Genomic DNA, 17452 nt, shown 5'->3' with positions numbered 1-17452 from the left:
TATGTGATTACACCTTTCTTTATGGTATGAGAGCATTGAAGCTCTATCGAGCAACTGATCCATAGTGACATCACTTTCATCTTCACCACTTTCTTCTTCTCTTCCTTCTAATCTGACTGTACTAATCTCTAACCTATCGTCCTTTGTAACAATCAAGCTTGATGGAACAAATTTCATTATCTGGCAGACTCAGATCTCGAATATTCTTCGAACAACCAATCTTCTTGGTTATCAAGGTTTTAAAAAGCAGCCGCAACCGTTACGTAACGCCGTTACGTAACGGTTTTGGCGGTTACCGCCACCCGTTACGGCCGCTTTGGCAGTGTGATTGAGATTCACAGGTGTGTCGGCCGTAGTGGCTGCCGTAGCGGTCGTAACGGCGCCGTAACAGCCGTAACGGCTTGTTATGCACTGTTACATAACGGTTCCAAACTGTTTCTTTCGAAAAAACACATAAAAAAAAGCTGAAAATGGGGGAAGAGGGATAGAGAGAAGAGGGCAGATAAAGAGAGAAAATGGAGGAGCAAGAGATAGAGAGAGAAAAGAGGGAAGATGAAGAACATGTTATTGATTTGTTGAAGCTGTAAGGCCTATGCTATTCTATTCAACTGCTATCACTCAACCATTTTGTTTGTGTGTGTCTATTTATATATTATTTGAAAATAATAATAATAATAAGTGTGGTCATTATCTATTTGGCTTGGTTAAAATATGTATATATATATATATATTTAGGCTCTTATTTATTCTCTTACTTTTATCATTGTTTAGCTTATATATATAATAGTTAGTGATTGATTTTTTGTATAATATAAAGTTATTAATTATTAAAATAAAATGTAAAAAACTCAGTTTATAGTGATTTAAAAATATGAAATATATTGGATCATACTTAAAAAATTGATCAATATTTATTTTTAACCCAATAAATATGATCATGGAAAAAAAATATGCGTATCAGTAAGTTTTTTTCAAATTGTGCGAAAAATAAAAAAATTCACGGTTCCGGTTACCGCAACCGTTACACTACGGCCTTTACACCCCGCAACCGCAACCGCGCCACCGCCACCGTTACGGCGACTGCAACCGCTTTTCAAAACCTTGTTGGTTATGTTAATGGCTCGATCACATGTCCTTCATCTACAATCATTGATTCAACAGGCAGTTCAGTTCCTAATCAAGAATTTCTTCAATGGACCATGATTGATATACATTTGCTAAGTTGCATCACTGCGACTCATACACCAGTGATCTACACATCTGTTCTTCAATTTCATCACTGTTATGAGGTATGGACATCTCTGCAAAAGCGTTTTACAACTCTATCTCATTCGCTTTACATGTGTATTATCCTGAAGTTGAATGAATTTTTTTGTTTGATAAGTTAAAGCCGAAGTATGATGAATTGAAAAGTTTTACGCTAATTATAATTGGGCGGCATACCAGTTAAAATATTAAATTTTTCTTATGAACTTTCTTTTCTGAAGTACTTTTTTAAAGAGGAATGCTGCTTCTTTATTATCCACAATTAAGATGAGCCATTGAGTATGAGTACCAGATAGCCCATCTTGCTATTGTTAGTTATAGTCAATGATATCCATCTAAGGATAGTAGTTTTAGCCAACGTGTTCCCCATCTTGTTGGTTGTTGGGCAATTCTTGTAAAATTCTATAAGAAATTCACAAGAGCCTCTTAGCATCTCCTATGTAGGTAGAACTAATTGTTGTTTTCAGATTTGACATTATGACTTGGGCACAAGTTTTCAGTAAAAACTGCTTTTGATACCTAAGAACTGTTGGCAATACCAAAGTTTTAGAAGGCTTAACTTGGGCACAAAACTCTTTTATTGAGAGTGTCTACCCTTCTGAAATTTTCAGTAGAAAGCTTCTTTATTACAGTCTAAAACAGAGTAAATAAAAAATGAGTTTTTTAATTAGGTGAATGATCCTTATATATTTGAAAAGTTTAGAATGTGACAATGTGAACTGGTGTAATCTTCTAATTATCTTGTTTTGCAGGTCCTTGAAAAATATGTGAAGAATTGGATATCAATTGCTGCACCATTCCAGGATAAGTGATGACATACCAGTTGACAAGGATATTAGTTTTGGAAAAATGTTTGGGAGCTCTAAATTGGAAGCACTAAAGGAGCTCTAGAGAGTGGGTCCCACTGACTGATGTGATGTTTTGGCCTAAAGTTTTTTTTTTTTTTTTTTTTTTGAATTTCCACCTCATTAGTGGTCCATTAGTGCTCCCAAATTAGTGGGATGTATCATTCTTGTTAGTTTTGAGATTGCAACTTGATATGTCAATTTTTGGAAACTTTGAATTTGGAAACTTTTTAAAAGCATTTTGGAAACTTAGTTTGGAAACTTTGAATATGCTCAGAGCTATATACTCATTATGATTTGAGAATGAAGTGTCTTTGATGTGTGGATGTTAATTTTTTTCTTTTTTTCTTTTTATGATTGGATAACATTTAATTTGTGTGTATTTATAGCTATCCCAACTTCGAATTTTTAATGACAAAAATGTGTTGTAGAGAAAGTTATTTGTCTTTTAGTGACCAAATATCATTGTTGTTAAAAATGTCATTATTTTGTTTTTCATGACTAAATTGGGACATTTTGTGATGAAATATTAGTGACCAAATGTTTTAGTTTTGTAAAATCAAACATTTTGTGACAATATAAAATTGGTCGCTAATTGTCATTTTTAGCGACATTTTTAAAAATTCATCGCTAAAGACTTTTCTAGATGCACTTTTAGCGACTTTTTAGTGACGAAATTAATTGTCACAAAAACTATTTAGAGACTAAAATAATAGTTTTAAGGACCAAAATAATTAGTTGCCAAAAGTATTATATGTTGCAGTGAAAAATCAAAAAATCTTTGGCAATCTATAAAGAAATTTCCTTTTTCTATCACCGTAAAATGGTTATTACTAGTAAATGCTAATCTTATAAAACTAATTTCTTACTGAAAATGTCATGGTATATAGGGATGTTCTTAAAGATGTGTGATGACTGCTTTTAAATCTTCTATTCTTAATCAGGTTTCTTGGAGGGCATATCGAGTTTCCACTTACTTTCTCAACATACTTATGGTTTGTTTTTGTGTGTGTGTGTGTGTTAAATTACCAGATATACTTGTAACAGTAATTGAGATATTTTATGTCACTAATATAACATTTTTAAAAATTTTTTTGATTTGTTTTTGCCCCTTGTAGAAACAATCAAAAGCTAACATTGATAACATATCAAAATTGAAGACCAAACACAAATGTGGATCGAAGTCACTCCTAGTCAGGGTACACGAGGTGGTGCGTCTTCGTTGGTTTCTTCTTTAGTTTTATTATATTACCATCATTACCAATTAACTTACAAGTTAATGAATTAGCAAACAGACAATTGCAAACGCGGGGGGGGGGGGGGGGGGAGGGGGGGTGTTGGGCAATTGCTAGAGTTGACAAAAATTTACAAATTGACACACTTTAATGAAGACACACAACATTGGATCTATCTGGAGTGCGGGATGAAATATGTATGTGTAACAAGTTATTTTTTGTATTTGTTAAATTGCAGTTTGTTGCATCTTTAATGATTGTTCTATTTATTTCAAAATGGTAGACGAATATGATACAGACCCAGGCTAAACACTGCGCGCAACCTGGTGTGGTCCCGTTGACTCCAAAGGAGCTATCTGTCAAGGTGTTGAAGCCAAGGTCTGGCTATGTGAAAAGACTCAACTTGAGGCCTTCCTTCTCCATTAGGGGCACCACTGCTTCTATTGACGCTGGCAATTATGTAAAGGGCCTCAAAATGGAGATACAAGAGTAGAAAGAGGAAATTTAGTTACAAAAAGAGGAAATTCGGTTGCAGAAAGAGGAAATTTAGGCAAAAAATAGTGTGATAGCAGAGGTTTGTGATTCGAACAAGGAGCACATGGAGACGACGTCAAGTATTGTTGAGTTTCTTAGGAAACAAGGTTTCAACAGGCCATTTTGAAGGGGGGGAGAGAGGGCACATCCACTCATTGATTGCCTTCTTGGTACGTATATATGTATAAATATTTGCCCTCATGTCGGTTAATATATTTTGTTTAATCTACCAATTATGTGAAAGCTTACCTTTTTTTAAAAATATAATGTAATGTAAGTTTTGAAAATTTACTGAACATACATGGGACACTCGGTTGGAAAACAAGGCCTAAAAGAGTGTTTTTCCTACACTTAAGCTAAACAATAGACCATTGGAGGGTGAAATCCAAAAGCAACCATGGAAAGGCTTGGGAAAAATCATGAACACCTCGAAGGGGACCAACCGGAACATGCATGGGACATTCGGTTTGAAAACTACGCCCAAATTTGTGTTTTTTCTACACTTAGGCTAAAAAATAGGGCATCATGTGGAGGGGCCGAAATCCTAAAATAGCCAAAACAAGGCTCAAGAAACGTCATGACCACGTCGGGAGGGACCAATAAAAGTTTTGAAAACTAATGGAATACGCATGGGAAACCTAGTTTGAAAACTAATGCCCTAACTTGCATTTTTCCTACACTGTAGACATCCTATTTTTGACCGTCCTCAAGACTTGGACATTATTGTTTGAACACTCGATGATCATCCATGTTCATGTTCGTTTCGAGCGCCTGAAGTTCTTGGCGGAGTGCCTTGCCTTTGGACCTTTCGACTTGTCTGTTTTGTGCTTGGTTGTGCACCAAGACTTGCATCTTTGCTTCTGGGGAAAGAAGGTGGCCTATCAGCTAGCCCTACAACCCATCAGCTAGGCCTTGCTTTTGTCGGTCATCAGTGGTGGCCGGTCGGCCACTAACTTTGGTCGAGGCCCTTTTTTCTGCTTTTGCAGATATTTTTGGTGCCAGCTGTTCCAGCTGCTGAACACTGAGCTCATCCTCCCTACACGTGTAGGGAGGGATTCAAGCAAGCTCTTGCTTGCATTTCTATAAAAGGGGAGGTGTCTCCTCTTTCTAAGGGGTTCAGATTTTTTAGACCAAAAAATATACTCTCTCTCTAGAATTCTCTCTCTCTCTTTCTCTATATATATTTTTGTGCTTGAAAGTGGGAATTCTTGGTGCATTTGCAAAGGGACTCTTGATCAAACACCTCTACCTTGAAGCCAAGGTGCTTGGGGGTTTCATTTGAACTCTTAAAGACTGGTTTTGGCTCAGAAGTTGCTGATTTTAAAGTTGTGCTTCAAGGGTGAATGTCTTCCCTCTTTAAGCTTTATCTTGATCAAGTGTTTGGCCACCTTTGCATGCTGTTTTAGGCCTAGCTTTCAACTACAAAAACCTTTTTTTTTTTAAGTGTTAAAAAATGGTTGTTTGAGGCCTTGTTTGAGTTAGGGGTGGTCTACCCTCTTTTGTGGCTTATTTTGCTTTGCTTTGAGCCATGTTTTAAAGCCTTTGAGATCATCTTTTCTTGGCCTTTTAACCACTGAATTCTAGAGGAATTTCAGTGGTAGAAAGTGGGTTTTGGGACCCAAAATAGGTGGGGGTGGTCCCCCCCTTTTATACCTTGTTTGCATGTGTTGATGGCCTCACTCTTTGGCATGTTTTTCTACCCTTTTGGGGTCCATCTTAACATGTTTTTGGTCTTATTTTAGCATGTTATAACTCTGTTTTTGGTTGGTTTGGTCACCTCTTGCATGCTTTATTACACTTGTAGGGTAATCCTACTTGCTAGCCTAACATGCTTCATGTCTTAGTCTATAATTCTAGCATGTATTGGCTCCACTCCAGCATGATTTTGGCCATTATTTAACATGCTTTAGCTCTGATTTTGGTTGGTTGGGCCACCTCTTGTTTGGTTTTTGCATTTGTAATGCAATCATGCTCATCAACCTAGCATACATGGTGATTTGGCTTATCAGCCTAGCTTACTTTGGCTACACTCCAATATGTTTTAGGCATTGTTTTGACATGCTTTAGGACTGCTTTGAGTGGTCTTGGCCTCTTGGGGCGTACTTTGTATAGTTATGGCATAGTTGGCTTCACTAGTTTTGAGGCTTCAAACATGCTTTGTTTGTGACGTTTGCACGATATGGCATCATTTGGCATGTAATTTCAGAGCATGTACTATTGTCACACTCTCACATATTTCACTCTCTAAGTGCTTTTGAGTGTTGAGCCTTATACCTTGCTTGTGTGCCACTTTGCGTGCATGATTGTTTAGTCTTTTGAGCTTCAATCCCAGCATATTTAGGCCATTGTTTTGGCATGATTAAGCTCTGTTCATGGTTGGCTTGATCATTTGAGCATTGTATTGCATGCATCTAGCGTTGTGTCCTTCACTAGTTTCATTGCACTTGGCCCTTAGCATGTTATACACGAATTGTTTGCATGTTATTTGCATTGCTTGTGTTTGGATCGGACGTTAATTTGGATCGGACGTTAATCCAAACACAAGGAATGTGAGACGTTTCATACTCAAAGTGATGGAATGTGTCACATTTCTTAGTTATCGACACCCTTGATCGTGTATGATAGGGTGGAGGCTCATCGAGTCTATTTGTGCATTCATTGACTTGTACACAATTGGCCTCTCAGCCATCGTGCATTGCAATGCTCGGTTGGTGGCCCGAGAGTTGAGTACTACACTCCTTTGAGCTTGAGAAATGATAAGGAGGGTGGTTGTACACACATATCCTGCAAATGCCTTGCTTTGCCCCTGTTGTACTCTGTTTGCAGTAGATTTGGAGTGTGCAGGAGCAAGTGGCCAACCGGCCAGAGAAAGCAGCCGACTGTAGACACCCCATTTTTGACCGTCCTCAAGACTTGGACGTCACTGTTTGAACACTCGGTGATTATCCTTGTTTGTGTTCGTTTGGAGTTCCCGGAGGCCTCGGCTCGCGCGCCTTGTCTCAGGATCTCCGAACTTGACCTTTTAGTGTCTGGTTTTGCACCAAACACTTGCATCCTGCCTTGGAAGGGCAGGGTGGGGCTTGTAGACCATCCCCACCCATCACCGGCAGTGGCTAGATGCCACCGGCTGGTTTTTGCTGCCACCGGCAATATAGTTTGCCGGCCGGCACTCTTTGTTGCCGGTCAGCACTATTTTGTGCCGGTCGGCACTTTGTTTGGCCAAGATGGCATTTTTTGCCGGCCGATTGCTGTTCATCTGCTTTTGCAGATATTTTTAGACAGCTGTATAGCTTTTGCTCCCCTCCATACACGTGTATGGAGGGATCTCCCTCTTGCAAAGCTTGTCTTGTAAGCTTTACAAGAGGCATATAGAGAGAAGCTCTCTCTAAGGCAAAGAGGAGAGCTTTTAGACATTTTTGAGGAGAGAAGACAGAGGAGAGCTCTGGTTTTTCCTAGGGTTAGGGTTAGATACACTCACCTATCTCTCTTTTCCTCTCATTTTGTACACTAGGTGTTTTGTGTCTCACTATTGCACACAAACACCTAGTGTTTCACCTTCCTCTTGGAGCTGAGGTTCTAAAGAGTGTGTTTTGAAGTTTTTGTCTTGGATTCAAGCTCAAGGAGGCCATTGGAGCATCTTTGTTGAAGAAGGCATCAAGGGTGAGATTCTAGTCCTTTTTTTCCCCATTCTTGCATCGATTTTCTACTAGTCTTAGAGCTGTTTTTGTGATTATTGTATAACATAAAAAAGTTCTATTTTTAAGCCCTCTTTATTGTTTATTAAGAGTGTTTTGTTGTTTGAGGGGTGTTGACCACCCTTAGGCCTCAAAAGGCCTCATTTTGAGCCATTTTGTGCTAGCTCCGGGATTTTGGTGTTGAGGTCTCTTCACCACTGAAATCTTGAGGGATTTCAGTGGTGAAGATGATGCTTTGAAGTCCCAAGAAGGAGAGGGCCACCCCCTCTCCTTGTTGTCCTTGAAAAGGACCTATTTTGGCCTCTTAAGGAAGCCTATGCTTGAGTGTGTGTTGAGCATATTTGGTTTGTTTTTCATGCTTATATATCCATGATATAACATGATTTCAAGTTGGTTTTGGAACTCCATGCATGTTTAGCATAGTTGCCATGTAATGCCCTATTTGTGCCTTAACATGTTCTAGGTTGTTAGCCTTTGTTGGAGCATGTTTTAGGCTTGTATTTGTGAAGTTTATGTGCTTATTTTGACATGTTTTAGCTCTGTCCATAATCGTTTGGGTTGATCTTTGCATGCATTATATAGCTCCTTTGTATTTGGGCTTGTTGGCCTTGAGTATGTGCATGTGTAGCATGCCATCTTTGCATTTTTTTGGTGATTTGGAATCATCCTACATGCTATTTCAGTCCTATTTCCATGCTTGTTTGATTACCTTGCATGCCTCTTTAATGCTTTGAAAGCATGTGTTGCAATGCTCCATGTTTTGTTCATGGTGTATGCCTTTGTATTTGGGCCACTTAGATGCCATCTAAGGAGTCCTTTGGCCTTGTTTTAACATGCTAAAAATCTATTTTTAGTTGTTTAATGCACGCCATGTTTGGTCATGATAAGTGTAGTTCAATGCCTTATTGATTTGCCTTGAACACTTGGACTTTTTGTTGCATGCTTGACTTGATTTATAACTTGATTTGGCATCATTTTATAACATGATTTTAGGGCTCATGTTGCATGCTAATTTGTCCATGTTTCCTTCTTTCAAGTGTGCTTGAATGTTGTTTGATTTATGCTTAAGTGTTGGTCCTTATGTGCATGTGTGTGTGCATGCCATTTAGCCCTCACTTTCTAGCACAATGGCTACTGTTTTAGGCCTATTTTAGAGCTGCCTAATTCATGTATAAGTCCATCTTGCCATCCATTTGCATTGCCCTATGTATGCTTGCATGATTGCATAAGTGCCTTGCCATGTCATGTCGCATTCCTAGCTTGTATGCCTAGGTTGCATTGCATCTTGCATGCATGCCTTGTCCCTTGACTTGGGTGATAGGGATTGGGAGTTTTGTTTGATTGGTTTGCATTGCATTTGAAACCAAAGTTGCATACTTGGTTCTTTGGGCCATCATGCATGGAAATGCGTGATTGGTGGTCCAAGAACCGAGGCACATGTCCCTTTGAGTCATTACAATGATAAGAGACATGGTTGGTGCATACATGCCTTGAAATATGCTGCCATGCCTTGTTTTGCCCTCTGTTGCTGTGAGTTGCAGGTTCTGCAGGAATACTCTGCCGACCGGCAGTGTAATGTGCCGACCGGCACTATTTTCTCTGCCGACAGCTTCAACTTTGTGCCGATGGCCATACAACACTGCCGGTGGAAATTTCATCTAGCCGGTGATGATCCCCTCTGTCCGAGGATGTAGTCCTGAGGTTTTGACAACCTCCAGAGGAGGAAAGGGAGGAAAACAGAGGCAGCTTGCGCATGGCGGCGCGCTTCTCGAGACGTTTTACTATTTTCCTAAATTAGTTAATTTGTTAATTAATTAATTTGTAATATTTAATTAGCTTGCGTAGTTAATTAATTTGTAATATTTATTCGGTCCCTCCGAGCGAGGGCAAATCTGTAATAAGTGTGTGTGGGTGGTGTGTATGTCTTCCAACCTCACTTCTTTCTTCCCTTTTACTTACCCGCTTTAATGGTTAGTATTAGGGCACGTTTAATTTAGCATACCTTATGCTATGCATGTGTGCATCCATGCATTTGTATTACATGCATTAGGCTCGGTACATCACGCTAACTGCATCAGTACTTCAATTCCGAACTGAATATGTGTTAATTGTGCATTTTCACATGACATGTCTAGGATTAGCCGAGCCTATCTTAGCGACATTTTGTATGCGATGCATTAGGCACTTCACATGGACTTGGATCATGCATGTTTGCTAACAAGTTCTTTGTTTTGGCACGGAGTACTATGTAAGTATTTCCGCTTTAGCATATCGCATGAGTGTGAATGTTACCATGACAGCATGCTTAACATGTGGCTAGATGCTTATGTGTTAAACTGTTTTGAATGCCTGTGGGTGAAGGCCGGATTGTTTGAGTTGGAAAAACTCGTTGAAATCCGTATTTTAGCCTACTTGCGAGTAGCAAATTCCAAAGCATTTTCAAACCAAACGGATATGCAATGTTTATTTCCAAATTAGGCAATCTAGTCTATACTTGTTTGCTGTGCGCATAACATAGTAATTCTAGGCTAATAAATGGAATAAGAACACGTAAAGTTTTCAAAAACGGATATCACGGTTAGTAGAGGCCGGTCTTCGGACCGGGCGAAAGGGGGTGCTCATAGCTGACCTTCCCCGATCGTACCCAAGCTCCCGAGCCGAGACAACTCCGGTGATGACGGACACGTGGCCTTCGGCACCGAGTCAGGGTTTCCTAAATTCTCCCATTTAAAAATATTTAGGTGGCGACTCTGTATCTGGCAAAGCAGTCCATGTTTGGCACTACTTTTTCAAAAATCTGTTTCTCAAAACGATTTGCCAGATTTGGACTCTTTGGTTCAGATTAAGAACCGTGATACAAATCGAGTCCGAACTGTAGCATGAGGCCCGCGGGCGCGTCTACACCGACCGGCCACAAAAGTAGCCGACCAGCCATTGTTACTGGCTGATTACCACCAATCATGGCCGATCATCCCTCAGCATGTTCCTGAGATGGGTCAGAAGCAATCTGGAGGTTGGCACAATTTTCAGAGGTCCAAAGATGTGCAAACAGAGGCATCTTGAGGCAATGTGGTGGATTTTCGGGAGGATCCAAACGAGTATGCATCTCTCTCTCGCCCGCGAGGCCATTTCATTGCTTATGTTTAGTTCGTGTAACTAGTCATTTGATTTGTTTTGTAATATTCTAATTAGCTTAGCATAGCTATTTGTTTCAATTTGGATTGTAATATTTAATTAGCTAGAGTTAGTTAATTAGTTGGTTTGTAATAATTAGCTTAGCTTAGTGTAGCTTAGCTTAATTATTCGGACCTTCCGTCGAGAGGGCATAATGTTGTAATAAGGGTGCGTGCGTGTGTGCATGTCTTCTAACCCTCACTTCTTTCTCCCTTTTACTTATCAGCTTTCGATGGTTAGTTTAGGGCATATTTCGATTAGCATACCTTATGCTATGCATGTTTGCATCATTTATTTGTCTTGCATGCACCGGGCTCGGTGCATCATTCAAACTGCATTGTATTTCAATACACTTACTTGAATATGTGTTTCAAAGCATGTTATCAAGTGCTGCATTTCACATGCCATCTTAGATAGCCGAGCCTATTTAGTCGCATTTTTGCATGTGTTGCATTAGGCATTGTTAACATAGTTAGGATCATGCATGATTACTAAATAGTTCTCTGTTTTGGCTTGGAGTACACTGTAAGTGTTTACACTTTAGCATACTTGCATGTGCGTGAGTGTTGCCATGATAGCATGTTTGCCATGAGGCTATTTGCTTAACTGCTATAAATTGTATGAATGCTTGTGGATGAAGGCTTTATTACTTGAATTGGAACAATTCATCAAAATGAGAGTTTTAAGCCCACTTGAGGGTGGCAAATCCGCGCTTTAGCATACTTGTGAGTAGCACTTTCAAATTATTTTCGAAAACAAACATTGAATTGTTTTGTTCCAATTCTCGTGATTGAGTCTATACTTGTATGCTGTGCGTATCACATAGTAAGATTAGATTAATAACCGGAATAAGAACACATGTGTTTATGAAAACAATATATCATGTTAGTAGAGGTCGATCATTTGATCGGGCGAGCGGGGGTGCTCATTTCAGGACTTTCCCCTCTCGTACCTAAGTTCCCAAGCCAAGGCAACTTTGGTGATGACGGACACGTGGCCTTAGGCACGTGTCAGGGTTTCCTAAATTTTTCAAAAACAAAATATTTAGGTGGCGACTCTGTAATCTGGAAAAGCAGTCCATGTTTGGCATTTCTTGATTAAAATCGATTTTCCAAAACGATTTGGCGGATTTGGACTCTTTGGTGATTTATCAGTCTTACATTGCACTTTGTGAGATTAGATACAGAACCGTGACAGGAGTCCGAACTGTAGTAGCTATGAACCCAAATCTGCGCCCTCTCCGAAAGGGGGGCGCGTGGAGGAAGTTCGGGCAGTCTACATAACGTGGGTTAAAAAATAGGTCATCAGGGGGAGAAATCCTAAAAATGCCATGAAAAGGCTCAAGATAGCTCAGGGACCAATGTAAGTTATGGCAACTTATAGAACATGTATGGGCATTTGGTTTGAAAACTAAGTCCAAAATTGCAGTTTTTCTACACTTGGCCTAAAAATATGCCATTAGTGGGCGAAATCCTAAAAGAGCCATGAAAAGGTTTGGGAAACATCTCTAACACCCCCCGGGGGGGGGGGACCAACGTAAATTGTAAAAAACTTATAGAATATGCATAGGACACCAGGTTTCAAAACTACGTTGAAAATTGCATTTTTCCTACATTTAGGCTAAAAAACAGGCCATGGGGCTGTGAAATCCTGAAACAGTTGCAACAAGGTTCGGGGAACATCATTAACACCTCTAGGGGGAGTATAACTTACGAAATATGCACTTTGACGCCCGGTTTGAAAATTAAGCCCTAAATTGTGTTTTTCGTACCCTTAAGCTAAAAAATAGGGCATCTGGGGCCAAAAATCCTAAAATAGCCATGACAAGGCTTGGGAAATGTCACGAACACATTGGAAGGGATCAACATAAGTTGTGGAAACTTATGAAATATGCATGGGGAACTTGGTTTGAAAACTAAGCCCACAAATGCATTTTTTTTTACACTTAAGCTAAAAAAAATGCCATGAGGGGCCAAAATCCTGAAACAGCCACGAAACGGCTCATGAAACATCATTAACATGTCGAGGGGGACCAATGTAAGTTGTTGAAACTTACAGAATATGCATAGGAGACATGGTTTGAAAACTATGCCCAAACTTGCATTTTTTTTACACATGCTAAAAAATAGGTCATCGGGGGGTGAAATCCTAAAAAGTCATGAAAAGGCTTGGGAAAGGTCACATACCCGTCAAAAGAGATCAACTTAAGTTGTGGAAACTTATAGAACATGCATGGGATATTTGGTTTGAAAACTACGTCCAAATTGTAGTTTTCCTACACTCAGCCTAAAAATATGCCATCCGTGGGTGAAATCCTAGAACAACCACGAAATAGTTCGGGCAAATGTAAGTTGTGAAAACTTATAGAATATGCACAGGACACCAGGTTTCAAAACTACGTCAAAAATTGCATTTTCCCTACATTTAGGTTAAAAAATAGGCTATGACGGTGCATAATCCTGAAACAGCCACAACAAGGCTCAGGAAACACCATGAACACCTTTGGGAGGAGCAATGTAAGTTATGGAAACTTACGAAATGTGAACTTGACACCCGATTTGAAAATTACACCAAAAATTTTGTATTTCCTACACAAGCTAAAAGATAGGCCTTTAAGAGGCGAAATCTCGAAATAGCCACATAAAGGCTCAGGGAACGTCAAGAAAATCTCGAGGGGGGGTACCAACATAAGTTATGGGTTGTGGATACTGATGGAACATGCACGGGAATCACGATTTGAAAGCTATGCCTAAAATTGCATTTTTCTTGTAGTTAGGTTAAAAGAAAAGGTCATCAAGGGTCAAAACCATGAAATAACAATAGAAAGGCTTGGAAAATGTCATGAACACCTTTGAGGGGGACTAATGAATGTCGTGGAAACTTATAAAACATACACGAGATTGTCGATTTTAAAATTTGCCCTAAAATTTACAATTTTTTACACTTAGGTTTTAAAATAGGCTATCGGTGAAATAATCGTGAAATAGTCACATAAACTTTTGAGAATGTGAACACCTCTAGGGGGGATTGTAAGTTGTGGACCAAATATTCATTTATGTTAAATTGGTTTATAATGTTAAATTATTTATATATATGATTTTGTTTGTAATTGATAATATATTGATGTTTTTCTTTTTTCTTTTCATCATATTGGCTTTTGATGACATTGGTAGTTGGTAGCATGTTTGCATTGAGTGTTGATTTTGCTGTTTTTTGTGGACTATACTTTGTTGATGTTGGGATTGGTTGTGATATTTTTGGTCTTGTCATCGTATTGGTTTTTGATGACATTGGTAGCATGCTTGCAAAGCATAACGAAGTGTTGCTTTTATTGGATTTTGGGGATGGATACCTTGTTGATGTTGGAATTAGTTGTGATATTTTGTCTTATACTTGATGGATTATGAAATTTGTTTGATGGATATGTTTTGGTTTATAGTATGAGTTGTTTTGTGGATATTTTTATGGAATTTCTTATAATAGTTGGTGGATTGGTAGTAGATTTTTGGGGGAATTATGTCCCAGTCGGGGAATTTTTATTTTATTTTGTTTTTTTTACACAAAACCACAAAACCTTTAACTTGCACCCTATCACAAAACCACTTGCACCATAAATGTTTTTGTAATTTTTTTTGGTTTGTCTCATTGTGTTGAAGTTCTTCCTAGATTTTTCAAGTTTGTATATTCAGCAACGATATCTGTGAAAAATAATTTAAATTGAAATATAAAATATATAGTCCTAGGAAACAGGTTATGTGACAAAATGTATCGTCGCCTATACTTTTTTTTATTGTGACGAAGTATGTATTCCTTGCTAACAAGTAAAGCTTTTGTGACAACTTGTTGTCGCCTATACATTTTAATAGACAATTTCATATTCATACAAGCTATTATAGATGAAAAACTTTGTTGAGTTATACCACGTATTGCTACAAAATTTGTATTTCCTCGCTTATACAAATGTTTTTATCGTCACCTATACTATTTTTTTGCAACGAAATATATTTGTTTCACTATTGACTATCTTATAGACACGAAAAGTGACATCGCGTATGAGGCATATTGTGACAATTTATTTCCTCGCTCATGACCAAAATTTGTGATAATTTTTTTCAACAAAATTCTATATATAATATTGGGCCTTTCTTTAGTGACAAAATAAAAGTTTTTGGCGATAAAAATGCTCTCTAATGGGTGATGAAAAGTTTCGACGCTAAAATTAATTCATAGGTGATGAAATGCATTTTTCTCATAGTGGTTTTTAGCGACAACTCATGCAGTGACGAAATGGGAGACGAAAATATTTTCTTGCAAATGTCTATAGCGACGAAACTAACCTTTTGGGGACACAAATTTTCGTCGTTGAAGACCCAATTTGTTGTAGTGTTGGTAGGAGAACTTGCTCCTATTGTGTTTGGAATCTTTGTGAAATTCCTTGTAAACATGCAACATCAGCAATTCATGAGAATGAACATAGAAGAATTGTACCATGCCTGCTTTACTAAAGAAAGTTATCTACGAGCATATGATATGATTGTTCATCCTATGCATGATGAGTCCATGTGGCCTGTGGCTATGGGTGATCCCCTAGAACCTCCACCATTTCATCTCTACTTGGTCGACTCTCAAAAAATAGGGAGGGGCAAGTGAAGGTGAAGGTGAAGGTGGGAGTAGTTGGAGAAAGTTGCAAACCATTTCATGATCTAACCACAACCAATTTGGGCATAACAAAAAAACTTGCCAAAGAACTCCAATTGTTGCTTCAATTAAAGGGAGAGAGACTGTTAGAGGAAGAGGAAATGGTAGTAGAGGAGGAACTAATGTCAGAGGGATGAGAAGAGCAACAACGATTAGGGGAAGGGGATGTGGAAATCCAACTATTATAAAAATGTTACACATTATAATTTTATATTTAGCTTTCAATTATATTGCTTAATTTTTATTTAATTGTAAATGGGAATCTAATTATTATCTTTATTTATTTATTTATTGTCTTTCATGAGGTTTCAACTCAAGTGGGAAGTTCAACTCATGAGGAATTTGAAGTTGGAAGTGGGAGGTCTGTTGGAATTGGGAAGGGAAGGTTTGCTGGAATTGGAAGATCTACACTTGGAAGGTTTGCACCTGGAGGGTTTGAAAGGGGAAGGTTTGCTGGAATTGGAAGATCTAGACTTTGGAAGGTTTGCCTCTGGAGGGTCTGCAATTGGTGCTTCTACACTTGAAGTTTTGACACAATCTAGTGTGATTGGAAGGCCCTCACATGGGGAAGACAAATCAACTAGGAGTTTTGTACCTATAGAATGGTCACTATTCTAATGGTATTGATGTTTGAAGTTCTTAGTCACTATTCTACCATGTTTGAGTTAGTGCTATACAATGTCCACAACATTACAAAAATATTATCTGAGCATGATATATCCTTCATGTATATCTTCACAAAAAAATCAGGATACATGAATGATATATCAAGCTTAGATAATAATTTTAGAATGTTGTGGCCATTGTATAGCACTAACTTAAACATGTTAGAACATGTTAACATGTTTGTCAACTTTTTTATTTTTTATTTTTGTTTAAGTGGGTGATTTGCACAACAATACTTGGGTAAATTACACTTTACACCATTGCATTTTGCACAAAATCCGACTTTAGTCTCTACACATGTAATGGTGACAGTCAATCCATTACACTCCTAGTCAAGTGTCAATGTCTCTCTTTTCTTACTCCATTGTTCAAGTCTTCAATAAAATTCAATCATGTGACAAGTATGTGACTACGAAATGATGGCAAGAAAGGGAAAATCATTCCCATTTTCCACCAATGCACACTTTGTCCCATGTGATAAGCATGTGAGCATTATATAATAAAATATATATATATTATATATATATGTTCATATGTTGAAAATAGGGATAAAGATGCAAGAAAACAAAACTATTGAAATCAAGAAAGGCAGCAGAGAAATCAAAGAGAAATGAAAATGAATGAAAGAAAGATTGTGTTACTGTAGAAAGCAAAGTTTCGCGATTCCAATTTCTGCAAAAGCTCTAGTTCATCTCCTTAATCATTTACAATCTTGGTTTTGTTTTTAGTCGAATATAGTCATAATTTGATGTAAATTTTGCAACAAAATGTGTATTTACCCTCATTTTGTAGTAATATATGTTTGTCACATTGTTGATTTCTATTAAAAATTATACAGTGGAATAACAAAAGGGGAGGCATTGACACTTGACTAGAAGAGTAGGAGGTTGACTGTCACAATTTCATGAGATTTGGTGCAAAGTGTAGCGGTGCAAAGTGTAATTTATCCTTAAAAATATTTAAATATTAATTTTTTTTTATTTAGTGTAGTTTATTCATTACACTGGTAATCCCTATAATTTATTTTCAACTTCACTTTAATCTCTCTAATTTCATTTGTGGTCTTTTTCTAGTCAAAATTCTAACCATATTTCTTATTTATGGTGAGTTAGAGTGATTGAGAATTCATCTAATAATTTCGAATTCCAAGAGTATAAGTCCTTTTACCTAGTCTTCTGTGATTAGTGTATTGTTTAATTCCACGATGAATGGTTCTTTAACTGCAACCATTACAAAAATATATGAGTCTTTTGTTTTCAAAAGTAAAAATTTTGTTGTAAAAAAATTTTGGAGATCAATTTCTGTCGTTACGAGGATAATCACTAAAAAATTGTCTTGA

Source organism: Camellia sinensis, chromosome 11 (assembly GCF_055761805.1).
Source record: "Camellia sinensis isolate YWXY chromosome 11, ASM5576180v1, whole genome shotgun sequence".
NCBI lineage: Eukaryota > Viridiplantae > Streptophyta > Magnoliopsida > Ericales > Theaceae > Camellia > Camellia sinensis.
Note: the sequence above shows the minus strand (reverse complement) of the source record.